This window comes from Lolium rigidum, chromosome 7 (assembly GCF_022539505.1).
Source record: "Lolium rigidum isolate FL_2022 chromosome 7, APGP_CSIRO_Lrig_0.1, whole genome shotgun sequence".
Taxonomy (NCBI): Eukaryota; Viridiplantae; Streptophyta; class Magnoliopsida; order Poales; family Poaceae; genus Lolium; species Lolium rigidum.
Genome location: NC_061514.1, coordinates 31,846,600 through 31,859,612, shown reverse-complemented (window position 1 = coordinate 31,859,612; position 13,013 = coordinate 31,846,600).

The following is a 13,013-nucleotide window of genomic DNA, read 5'->3' as shown; positions in this document are numbered from 1 at the left end:
CGCATCGAGGAAAGAGAGACGATCGCACCCGGCTGTAGAGTCGACTATCTGATCTATTCGAGGCAATGGGAAATGATCTTTGGGGCAGTGTTTGTTAAGGCCGGTGTAATCGATGCACATGCGAAGGGCGGTTGTGTCCTTTTTTGGCACCATGGCTGGATTAGCCACCCATTCAGATTCCTTAAGCTCTCGGATGAATCCCGCCTTGCGGAGCTCGATTAACTTCTTCACCAATTGCTCTTCTTTTGGGTTCGAGAGAATCGTCGCATCGACTGCTGCATGCGGCTTGGCTGTCGGGTCAACATTTAGGGCGTGCTCGAGCGAGTTCCACAGGGATACCTGGCATGTCGGATGGCTCCCATGCAAATATCTCCCGGCGCTCACGGAGGAACTCGATGAGCGCGCTTTCCTATGCGACATCTAGGTCAGCCGAGGTGTTGACCGTTTTCTTCGGATCATTTGGGTGCACTGCCGAGTTTCTTGGTTTCCTTTGTAGTATCGAACTCATCGGATCTTGCGTTTCGATTGTCGGCTGGTGGCTGTGTGTGATCTGTGATGGCGTCGATCGCGTTGAGTTCTTCCTTGGCTCCAAATTTCGAGGCGATCTTCTGAAATTCCCCTGTCGCGAGTTGTCGACCGAGCGAAGGCTGCCGTGAACGGTTATTGGGGTCCCGTTGTTGCACGGCATCTTTAGCTTCAGGTATGCATAATGAGGCACGGCCATGAACTTGGAAAACGCAGGTCTGCCGAGGATGGCGTGGTACTGAGATTCCCAGTCGACTACCTCGAACTCAATCCTTTCTTTCCTAAAATTACTGGGCGTGCCGAAGACTACGTCCAATGATGTTTTTCCCAGCGAGTAGGCGGGTCGAGTCGGTATAATGCCGTGGAACCCTGTGTCGGATTCTTTTAGCATGTCGGCTGTTAAACCCATTGCCCTCATTGTGCCTGGCGAATAGCAGAGTTTAAGCCGCTTCCACCATCCATAAATACTTTGCCCATATTGTATCCTCCAATCCGTGCTTCCGGGACGAGGGCCGCGTGACCGGGCCTTGGGACGGCCTTCGGGTGATCCGCCTGCTGAAGGTGATGCTCCGATCTGACCAATCAATAAAATCCGGCGTATCAACCATGGCAACTTCCGCGTATTTTACTTCTCGGGAGAACTTTTTGATTTCTCTTTTCGAAAAGCTGGTTTTGTGGATCATGTTGATCTGTCCACGCGAGTCTTCGGGAATGCCTCGGCCGGTTCGTACTCGCTTTTTCCATTGGCTCGTATGGTTCGGTACATATGGCTCTGGCTGATGACCATAGGACCTCGCTTTCTCTTCCATTATGCGAACTCTTGATGTGGCTTCGGCTCTAAGATCGTCGCAGAACTGCCGAATCTCAAGGAAGTGTCGGCAGTTCCTTAACAGATGGCTGGACTTTTCCCGACCATCCTTAGGATCAAAATAAGAGTGGAGATAACACGGTGCTTCAAGCTGCTCTGTAGCTGAGAGGTGTGGAGAACGGGTGCGTCCTCTGATTGATGACATGTCATAGCATCGAGGGTGGGCTGCTGTTTGGCCTTCCTCTTCACGGTGCGAACTCCTTCGTCTCTTCCTTTGTCCGGCCGCGGCGTCGAGATTTTCCCGATTGCTCTCTCGTATGCTTCTGGGCGAAGCTTTTAGGGTTGCTGCCGAAGGGACACCTTCTTGAGGCTCAGCCTTTGAGTGGGACGCGCCGGCCCCGGGGAGGCGGAGAAAACCTCCAGAGTCGACGACGAAGTGGACGCCACCGCAACGCTTCCGTGTTGCGAGACGTTGCCATAAAGTTCGGGTGAAGCTCTTCGCGGTGCGGCACAAATTCGAAGGATCCGCGGCGGATCGGGTCTCTTGACTTTGCTTGGTGTCGGTGACTCGAGTAAGAACGCCGCGGACGTAGCCGGTGCTGCCGATGACTCGCCTTGTGCCGACGGGGTTCCCACGGACGGCGCCAATTGTCGAGGGTACTCCTCGCCAATGCCCTCCGATAGGGGCTTAGGGTTGACGGAATCCCGTGAGCTGACACGAGACATCGGTTCACGGACAAGCGGGAAGAGCGATTTACCTAGGTTCGGGGCCCTCGATGAGGTAAAACCCTTACGTCCTGCCTGTCTGTTCTTGATTATGATGATAATGGGTTACAATGGGGTGCCGAAGAGTTCGGCTGAGATCTCGTCGAGATGGCTGTTGCTAAGATGTCCTAGCTCTAAGCTTTCTCTGGCTAAGATGGCTAAGATTGATCGTGTCCCTCGGCGGCCCCTCTCCTGGCCTTTATATAGGAGGCTAGGTCTCAAGAGGTCTCACCGAGTACGACTAGGTTTACGGTAGTTTTAGATCCGATCTTTCCTTGTTCGATCGCTTCCTTGTCTTGCTCGTCAAGGAACCTTCTGGTGCGCCGTCCTGGTGGCCCATCTCGCGTTCAGGTGTCTTCATGGGCCTCCAATTAGTCGATACAGGATAGGGTAATGTGGGTTACCCGAAGGGTAGTGCCCACGTCAATAGGTGAACTGACTCAACATAAAAGTAAAAGAATGGTCCTTCAACGAGGAAAGCATCGATTGCTATATTTGTGCTAGAGCTTTTATTTTGAAAACATGAAACAATTTTGTCAACGGTAGTAATAAAGCATATGAGTTATGTAAGTTATATCTTACAAGTTGCAAGCCTCATGCATAGTATACTAATAGTGCCCGCACCTTGTCCTAATTAGCTTGGACTACCGGATCTTTGCAATGCACATGTTTTAACCAAGTGTCACAATGGGGTACCTCCATGCCGCCTGTACAAAGGTCTAAGGAGAAAGCTCGCATTTGGATTTCTCGCTTTTGATTATTCTCAACTTAGACATCCATACCGGGACAACATGGACAACGAGATAATGGACTCCTCTTTAATGCATAAGCATGTGGCAACAATTATTATTCTCATATGAGATTGAGGATATATGTCCAAGACTCGAAACTTCCACCATGAATCATGGCTTTAGTTAGCGGCCCAATGTTCTTCTCTAACAATATGCATGCTCCAACCATTAACGTGGTAGATCTCTCTTACTTCGGACAAGACGGACATGCATAGCAACTCACATGATATTCAACAAAGAATAGTTGATGGCGTCCCCAGAAGCATGGTTATCGCACAACAAGCAACTCAATAAGAGATAAAGTGCATAAGTACATATTCAATACCACAATAGTTTTTAAGCTATTTGTCCCATGAGCTATATATTGCAAAGGTGAATGATGGAATTTTAAAGGTAGCACTCAAGCAATTTACTTTGGAATGGCGGATAAATACCATGTAGTAGGTAGGTATGGTGGACACAAATGGCATAGTGGTTGGCTCAAGTATTTTGGATGCATGAGAAGTATTCCCTCTCGATACAAGGTTTAGGCTAGCAAGGTTATTTGAAACAAACACAAGGATGAACGGTACAGCAAAACTCACATAAAAGACATATTGTAAACATTATAAGATTCTACACCGTCTTCCTTGTTGTTCAAAACTCAATACTAGATGTTATCTAGACTCTAGAGAAACCAAATATGCAAACCAAATTAGCAAGCTCTAAGTGTTTCTTCATTAATGGGTGCAAAGTATATGATGCAAGAGCTTAAACATGAGCACAAAAATTGCCAAGTATCAAATTATCCAAGACATTTTAGAGTTACTACATGTAGTATTTTCCAATTCCAACCATATAACAATTTAACGAAGAAGAAACTTCGCCATGAATACTATGAGTAGAGCCTAAGGACATACTTGTCCATATGCTACAGCGGAGCGTGTCTCTTTCCCACAAAGTGAATGCTAGGATCCATTTTATTCAAACAAAACAAAAAACAAAAACAAACCGACGCTCCAAGCAAAGTGCATAAGATGTGACGGAATAAAAATATAGTTTCAGGGAGGAACCCGATAATGTTGTCGATGAAGAAGGGGATGCCTTGGGCATCCCCAAGCTTAGACGCTTGAGTCTTCTTATAATATGCAGGGGTGAACCACCGGGGCATCCCCAAGCTTAGAGCTTTCACTCTCCTTGATCATATTGCATCATACTCCTCTCTTGATCCTTGAAAACTTCCTCCACACCAAACTCGAAACAACTCATTAGAGGGTTAGTGCACAATAAAAATTCACATGTTCAGAGGTGACACAATCATTCTTAACACTTCTGGACATTGCATAAAGCTACTGGACATTAATGGATCAAAGAAATTCATCCAACATAGCAAAAGAGGCAATGCGAAATAAAAGGCAGAATCTGTCAAAACAGAACAGTCCGTAAAGATGGATTTTATTAGGCCATCAGACTTGCTCAAATGAAAATGCTCAAATTGAATGAAAGTTGCGTACATATCTGAGGATCATGCACGTAAATTGGATTAATTTTCTGAGCTACCTACGGGGAGGTAGACCCAGATTCATGACAGCAAAGAAATGCTGGAACTGCACGATAATCCAAATCTAGTACTTACTTTACTATCAAAGACTTTACTTGGCACAACAAAACATAAAACTAAGATAAGGAGAGGTTGCTACAGTAGTAAACAACTTCCAAGACTCAAATATAAAACAAAAATACTGTAGTAAAAACATGGGTTGTCTCCCATAAGCGCTTTTCTTTAACGCCTTTCAGCTAGGCGCAGAAAGTGTAACTCAAGTGTTATCAAAGGGTGGTGCATCTACAACGGGGTTTGGAGTTTTCTCAACCATGCATAGTATATTGTATACATAAGTTTCAGCGTCTCCCTTCTCATTAGTCTTGGGCTTGCTACTCTCATCGAACAAATTTTCAGGAACAAGCCAAGCATAGTTATGTTCTAGTGCATCATTCATAGCTAGGACTTTACATGGTATTGGTGCTTTGATCTCCCCACCATCATTAATATTATTAGTGTACCTTATTCTATCCATGTCCATTTTTTCAAGGAGACTAACAAAATTAGTATGAGAACCAAGCATTTTAAATTTAGCAAAGACCTTTCTAGCCTCTCTTGCTAGACCACCAAATTCTCTAAGAAGGGTTTCTAAAACAAAATCTTTCTTTTCCCCCTCTTCCAAATCACCAAGTGTAAGAAACATGTGTTGGATTATAGGATTGAGATTAACAAATTTAGTTTCCAACAAGTGAACTAAAGCGACGACAGCAATTTCATAAGTAGGAGCAAGTTCTACCAAGTGTCTATCTTCAAAATCTTCAACGGTACTAACATGGTCGAAGAATTCTTCTATATTGTTTCTCCCAATGATAGACCCGCGTCCTACCGGTATGTTTTTTGTGGTAAAATTAAAAGGAAACATGATGAAATAAGTAAAGTAAATGCAAGTAACTAATTTTTTTGTGTTTTTGATATAGCAAACAAGACAGTAAATAAAGTAAAGCTAGCAACTAATTTTTTTTAGTTTTGATATAATGCAGCAAACAAAGTAGTAAATAAAATAAAGCAAGACAAAAACAAAGTAAAGAGATTGAGAAGTGGAGACTCCCCTTGCAGCGTGTCTTGATCTCCCCGGCAACGGCGCCGAGAAAATATGCTTGATGGCGTGTATTTCACACGTTCGTTGGGCAACCCCAAGAGGAAGGTATGATGCGCACAACGGCAAGTTTTCCCTCGAGAAAGAAACCAAGGTTTATCGAACCGGGAGGAGCCAAGAAGCACGTTGAAGGTTGATGGCGGCGGGATGTAGTGCGGCGCAACACCGGGGATTCCGGCGCCAACGTGGAACCTGCACAACACAACCAAAGTACTTTGCCCCAACGAAACGGTGAGGTTGTCAATCTCACCGGCTTGCTGTAACAAAGGATTAACCGTATTGTGTGGAAGATGATTGTTTGCGAGAGAAAACGAGTAAAACAAGTATTGCAGACAGATTTGTATTTCGGTATTAAAGAATGGACCGGGGTCCACAGTTCACTAGAGGTGTCTCTCCCATAAGATAAAAGCATGTTGGGTGAACAAATTACAGTCGGGCAATTGACAAATAGAGAGGGCATAACAATGCACATACATGTCATGATAAGTATAGTGAGATTTAATTGGGCATTACGACAAAGTACATAGACCGCCATCCAAGCTGCATCTATGCCTAAAAAGTCCACCTTCGGGTTATCGTCCGAACCCCTTCCGGTATTAAGTTGCACGGCAACGGACAATTGCATTAAGTATGGTGCGTAATGTAATCAATAACTACATCCTCGGACATAGCATCAATGTTTTATCCCTAGTGGCAACGAGCACAACACAACCTTAGAACTTTACGTCACTTGTCCCGAGTGTCAATGCGGGCATGAACCCACTATCGAGCATAAATACTCCCTCTTGGAGTTACTAGCATCAACTTGGCCAGAGCCTCTACTAATAACGGAGAGCATGCAAGATCATAAACAACACATATGCGATAACTTGATAATTAACATAACATGGTATTCTCTATCCATCGGATCCCGACAAACACAACATAGAGTATTACAGATAGATGATCTTGATCATGTTAGGCAGCTCACAAGATCCAACAATGAAGCACAATGAGGAGAAGACAAACATCTAGCTACTGCTATGGACCCATAGTCCAGGGGTGAACTACTCACTCATCACTCCGGAGGCGACCATGGCGGTGTAGAGTCCTCCGGGAGATGAATCCCCTCTCCGGCGAGGGTGCCGGAGGAGATCTCCGAGAATCCCCCGAGATGGGATCGGCGGTGGCGGCGTCTCGGTAAGGTTTTCCGTATCGTGGTTTTTCGCATCGGGGGTTTCGCGACGGAGGCTTTAAGTAGGCGGAAGGGCGAGTCGGGGGCGACGAGGGCCCACACCACGGGCGGCGCGGGCCCCCTTGGCCGCGCCGCCATGTGGTCCGGCCACCTCGTGGCCCCACTTCGTATGCTCTTCGGTCTTACGGAAGGTTCGTGGCGAAATAGGCCCCTGGGTCTTGATTTCGTCCAATTCCGAGAATATTTCGTTACTAGGATTTTTGAAACCAAAAACAGCAGAAAACGACAAGCGGCACTTCGGCATCTTGTTAATAGGTTAGTTCCAGAAAATGCACGAATATGACATAAAGTGTGCATAAAACATGTAGGCATCATCAATAATATGGCATAGAACATAAGAAATTATCGATACGTCGGAGACGTATCAGCTCCCAAGTCACATAGAGCAGTTTTAACATAATTATTCTTAATAGAACAAGGAATAGTAGGTATACCTGGGTCGCCCAACTTCTTTGGAACCTTACCATTAAAAGAGTAATTAGCAAGCATAGTGGAAATTTCCTCATTGGGGATTTTCCTTTTGTTAGAAACAATATCTTTCATACACTTTGAATAAGGAGGCAATTTAATAGCATCGAGTCAAAGGGATTTGCAAGAATAAAGGTTTCATCCAATCACAAAATTTATTATAGTGTTCTTCTTCCTTTGATTTTAGTTTCTTAGCAGGAAAAGGCATTTGCTTTTGCACCCAAGGTTCCCTTTCATTACCATGTTTCTTAGCAATAAAATCTTCTTTAGTATACTTTTTATTTTTATCTTGCTTTTCAGGTTCATCTTCAACCTCTTATTTATCAGAAGCATCATTCTTATCATCGGATGAAGCTCGCTACCCACGGGGGTAGCTGCACACCCCTTCCGCTTATGCCACCTGTCCATTTGGTCAAACCTCATTACCCCGTCCCGCCTGTTACTGTATCCGGTTTTAACAGTTAAATCATCTAGCACTTCAATTAGCGCTCCCACCGCTTCCGAACGCAGTTCACTGATACTATTCCCCACGCATGGACGACGCTGGGCTGGTCGCGCTCCTGCTTCCGCCGCCGTAAAGCGCTAGCACAACCAGGAATCGAGTGTTTACCGGCTAGGGGAGGCAACGTTTAGCGGTTTGGGGCGCCTCCGGTGATGCAGCGGCCGCAACGTTCAAGGGCTGGCGAGGTCTACGGCGGGTGTAGAAGCCGGCTTGGTGCGGAGCTTGTCGTTGAGCTTGAGTCCACAGGAGCGCCAGGAACTCCTCCCCCACGCCGCCAGGACCTCCTCCACAGAGCCGCCACAAGCACCTCACATCGCCATCGAATCTGGTCGTCGCCCGCTGCTCATGCTAGAGGCGCTCGATTTGGGGCTCGTGCCATGTGCGCGTAGTAGTGAAGCCGCCCCGACACAGAGCTTGACGAGGCGACCTGCACTATGAATTGGAATCCGTATAAGAATCTATGAATTGGAACACAAATAACCCAAACGGATCCATACAAAATCGGCCATGAGCAGATGCCAAATTGGAAAAAAAATCCCCAAATCCGATCTTCGATTCCCGCGGCGAGGAAGAGTGCTCGTGGTCAACGGCCGTCGACGCGGGTGCGGCGGAGCAGATCCCTTGCCCTCCGACCGGCGGACGACGTGCGGAGGTGTAGGAAGGACAACAACGCGTGGCTGTGTAGGAGGATGGCCAAGCGACACGCCGCTACGGATAAGGCCGAATGGCGACCGCTGAACGCAGGGGAGCGTGGTGGAAGGGGCGGCCATGGCCAACCTCTGCGCCGCCCCGGTTCGCTGCACTCCGGCAGTCGCTGACCACCGTCGACCTCGACCGCTGTAGAGCGTTCGCCAGGAGTAGTCGAGCTCGAGCGCGCCGCTACAGAGGAGGGGAGGAAGCCGGCGCCTCGGATGGGAGCGCTTCCGGTCGCGGGCGTGACGGCGCTGGTTGCGGGTTAGGATGGAGCGGAAATTCTTGGCCGGAATGGGAGTACACGGCGGTGACCACTGACCAGAGGCTTGGAGGCGATGGGCTCTTGGCTCGAGCGTTTTTTTAATCCCGTGATTAGCTACTCGGGTTACTGTATCGTGCGTGAGATACGGTCAAAGGGGAAGCGAATATGTACCCATCTCCAGGCAGATCTAAGGGCAACGAGTGCATGCGTAGCTACCCATGTGGGTAGCAAATCCACTCATTATCTTTATTATTATCATGTTCATTACCACTTTCAGTTTCAGCATCAGAAATAGAAATACTATTAGGATCATTAACAGGTTCAGAGGATTCTACAACATTTTTATGTTTCTTCTTCTTTTTCTTAGAAGGAGCTCTAGGTTCAATGCGTTGAGAATCTTGTTCAATTATTTTGGGATGCCCTTCAGGATATAGAGGATCCTGGGTAGAGACACCACCTCTAGTTGTTACTTCATAAGCATGTTTCTCTTTAGAATTATTTTGTAATAAGTCGTTTTGCACTTTACTGAGTTGATCAATTTGAGTTTGAACCATTTGAAAATGTTTAACAAGCATCTTACCATCATTGGAAGTTCTCTCCACAATATCATGCAAATTGCTAATAGCTTGAGAATTTTCCATTAGATGATTCTCTACTCTCATATTAAAATTTTCTTGCTTAACAATATAATTATCAAACTCATCTAAGCATTGCGCGAGAGGTTTTGAATACGGAATATCTTCCCTAGTAAAGCGGCGAAGGGAGTTTACCTCAATCATGGATGAAGGGGGAATTATCTCACATATATCTTCTATGGGAGGTAGATTCTTCACATCTTCAGATTTAATAACTTTCTCCTTGAGAGACTTCTTGGCTTCCCTCATATCTTCATCATTTAATTTAATTAAACCCCTCTTCTTCAATATTGGCGTTGGAATTGGTTCAGGCGTAGTCCAATCATCATGGTTCCGGCCTATTTTAGCCAATAATTCTTCGACTTCGTCTGGAGTTCTTTTCCTGAAAACACAACCAGCACAACTATCCAAATATGCCCTAGACTCAATGGTTAGTCCACTATAAAATATATCAAGTAGATCATTCTTTTCTAAATCATGTCCGGGTCGAGCTCTGATAAGAGAACAAAATCTTGCCCAAGCCTCATGCAATTTCTCTTCATCTCCCTGGTCAAATCTATAAATTCTCTGTAAAGCAATATGTTGAGCACTAGCAGGAAAGTATTTTCGAAAGAAAACATCACGCAAATCAGTTGGATTTTTAATAGAACCAGGAGGCAAATTATTATACCAAGTTTTAGCATCATCCTTTAACGAGAAAGGAAAAAATTTAGCGACAAAGTAAGTACGCATCTTGATATCATCAGAAAACAAACTACTCATAGAAGAAAGTTCAATCATGTGTTCTACAACACTTTCTTTTTCAAGTACCACAAAAGGGTGCTTTCTCTACAATAGCTATATGAGATAGATCAAGAGAAAAATCATAATCTTTATCCTTAATGCATATAGGAGATGTGGCAAATTTAGGATCGGGAGATAACTTATGTCTAACGGTATATTGTGTGAGGAACTTTTTAATTTTACTTGCATCGGCGGTAGCATTGCATCTATTAATAAGATCATCATTAAGCTCCACATAATCTTCATCGGGATCATCACTAGAATAATCAAGTTCGAGTGAACTAACGGGTGTAGTAACATCGGGAGTTTCGAGCATTTTCAATTTGTCTAGACCTAGCAATGGTAGCATCTAGAAAAGTTCCCAATGAACCACTATCATCAAGCACGAGCAGAAATATTATCAATATTATGAGAGTTTTCGGATTCAGCGAAGTACCGAGCAAGTGAAGCTTGTGGCGGTGAAACAAGTTTATCAATCACGGATGGTGAATCAAGAGCAACGAGAGGTACTCGGAGTTGTACCTTTTCTTGTAGTGGATGGTAATATGGCGACTTTAGGATCGCGAGATTTACCCATGATGGAGAATTTGCGGCGAACAATATCAATCCAAGTGAACTTCCAAATAAAGCTATGCTCCCCGGCAACGGCGCCGGAAAATGATCTTGATGACCCACAAGTATAGGGGATCGCAGCAGTCTTCGCGGGTAGTAAAACCCAATTTACTGATTCGACACAAGGGGAGACAAAGAATACTTGAAAGCCTTAACAGCGGAGTTGTCAATTCAGTTGCACCTGGAAACGGACTTGCTCGCAAGAGTTTATCGAGTAATAGCAGTTTATAAGCGATAGCGAGTAGTGAAATAACGATGAGCGAGTAACGGAAACAGCGATAGTGATTATAGTAAACAGCAGGATTAAAATAATGTAGGCACGGGGACGGATAACGGGCGTTGCATGGATGAGAGAAACTCATGTAACAATCAAGCAGGGCATTTGCAGATAATAATAAAACGGTGTTCAAGTACAAAGCAATCAATAGGCATGTGTGATACGTCTCCGACGTATCGATAATTTCTTATGTTCTATGCCATATTATTGATGATACCTACATGTTTTATGCACACTTTATGTCATATTCGTGCATTTTCTGGAACTAACCTATTAACAAGATGCCGAAGTGCCGATTCCTGTTTTCTGCTGTTTTTGGTTTCGAAATCCTAGTAACGAAATATTCTCGGAATTGGACGAAACGAAGACCCGGGTTCCTATTTTCACGGAAGCATCCGGAACCCCGGGAAGGACCAGAGGGGGGGCACTGGGCCCCCAGACCATAGGCCGGCGCGGCCCAGGCCCTGGCCGCGCCGCCATATGGTGTGGCCACCCCTTCGACCCTCCTGCGCCGCCTCTTCGCCTATATAAAGCCTCTGTCGCGAAAACCCTGAGGCGAAGAACCACGATACGGAAAACCTTCCAGAGCCGCCGCCATCGCGAAGCCAAGATGCGGGGACAGGAGTCTCTGCTCCGGCACCCTGCCGGAGCGGGGAAGTGCCCCGGAAGGCTTCTCCATCGACACCGCTGCCATCTCCACCGCCATCTTCATCACTCGCTGCTGCTCCCATGAGGAGGGAGTAGTTCTCCATCGAGGCTCGGGGCTGTACCGGTAGCTATGTGGTTCATCTCTCTCCTATGTGCTTCAATACAATAATCTCATGAGCTGCCTTACATGATTGAGATTCATATGATGATGCTTGTAATCTAGATGTCATTATGCTAGTCAAGTGAGTTTTACTTATGTGATCTCCAGGAGACTCCTTGTCCCACGTGTGTAAAGGTGACGAGTGTGTGCACCGTGTGGATCTCTTAGGCTATATTTCACGAGAATACTTATTCAACTGTTGAATGGCATAGTGAGGTGCTTATTTATATCTCTTTATGATTGCAATGTGTTTGTATCACAATTTATCTATGTGCTACCCTAGCAATGTTATTAAAGTAGTTTTATTCCTCCTGCACGTGTGCAAAGGTGACGAGTGTGTGCACCGTGTTAGTACTTGGTTTATGCTATGATCATGATCTCTTGTAGATTGCGAAGTTAACTATTGCTATGATAATATTGATGTGATCTATTCCTCCTACATATGCATGAAGGTGACGAGTGTGCATGCTATGCTAGTACTTGGTTTAGTCTTTTGATCTATCTTACACTAAAGGTTACTAAAATATGAGCATTATTGTGGAGCTTGTTAACTCCGGCATTGAGGGTTCGTGTAATCCTACGCAATGTGTTCATCATCCAACAAAAGTGTAGAGTATGCATTTATCTATTCGTTATGTGATCAATGTTGAGAGTGTCCACTAGTGAAAGTCTAATCCCTAGGCCTTGTTCCTAAATATCGCTATCGTTGCTTGTTTACTATTTTCTTTGCGTTACTCTTTGCTTTGCGTTACTACTTGCTTGTTTACTTGTCTCGGGCAAAGCACTTTTACGAGTGCCGTTGCTACTACTTATTCATACCACCTGTATTTCACTATCTCTTCGCCGAACTAGTGCACCTATTAGGTGTGTTGGGGACACAAGAGACTTCTTGCTTTGTGGTTGCGGGGGTTGCATGAGAGGGATATCTTTGACCTCTTCCTCCCTGAGATCGATAAACCTTGGGTGATCCACTTAAGGGAAACTTGCTGCTGTTCTACAAACCTCTGCTCTTGGAGGCCCAACACTGTCTACAAGAATAGAAGCTCCCGTAGACATCAATGTGTTCCAATTATAGTCGTACGTGCTCGCAATGAGAAACTTGCACAACATCTTTTGTCCTACTAGCCGGTGGCAGCCGGGCCTCAAGGGAATCTACTGGATATTAAGGTACTCCT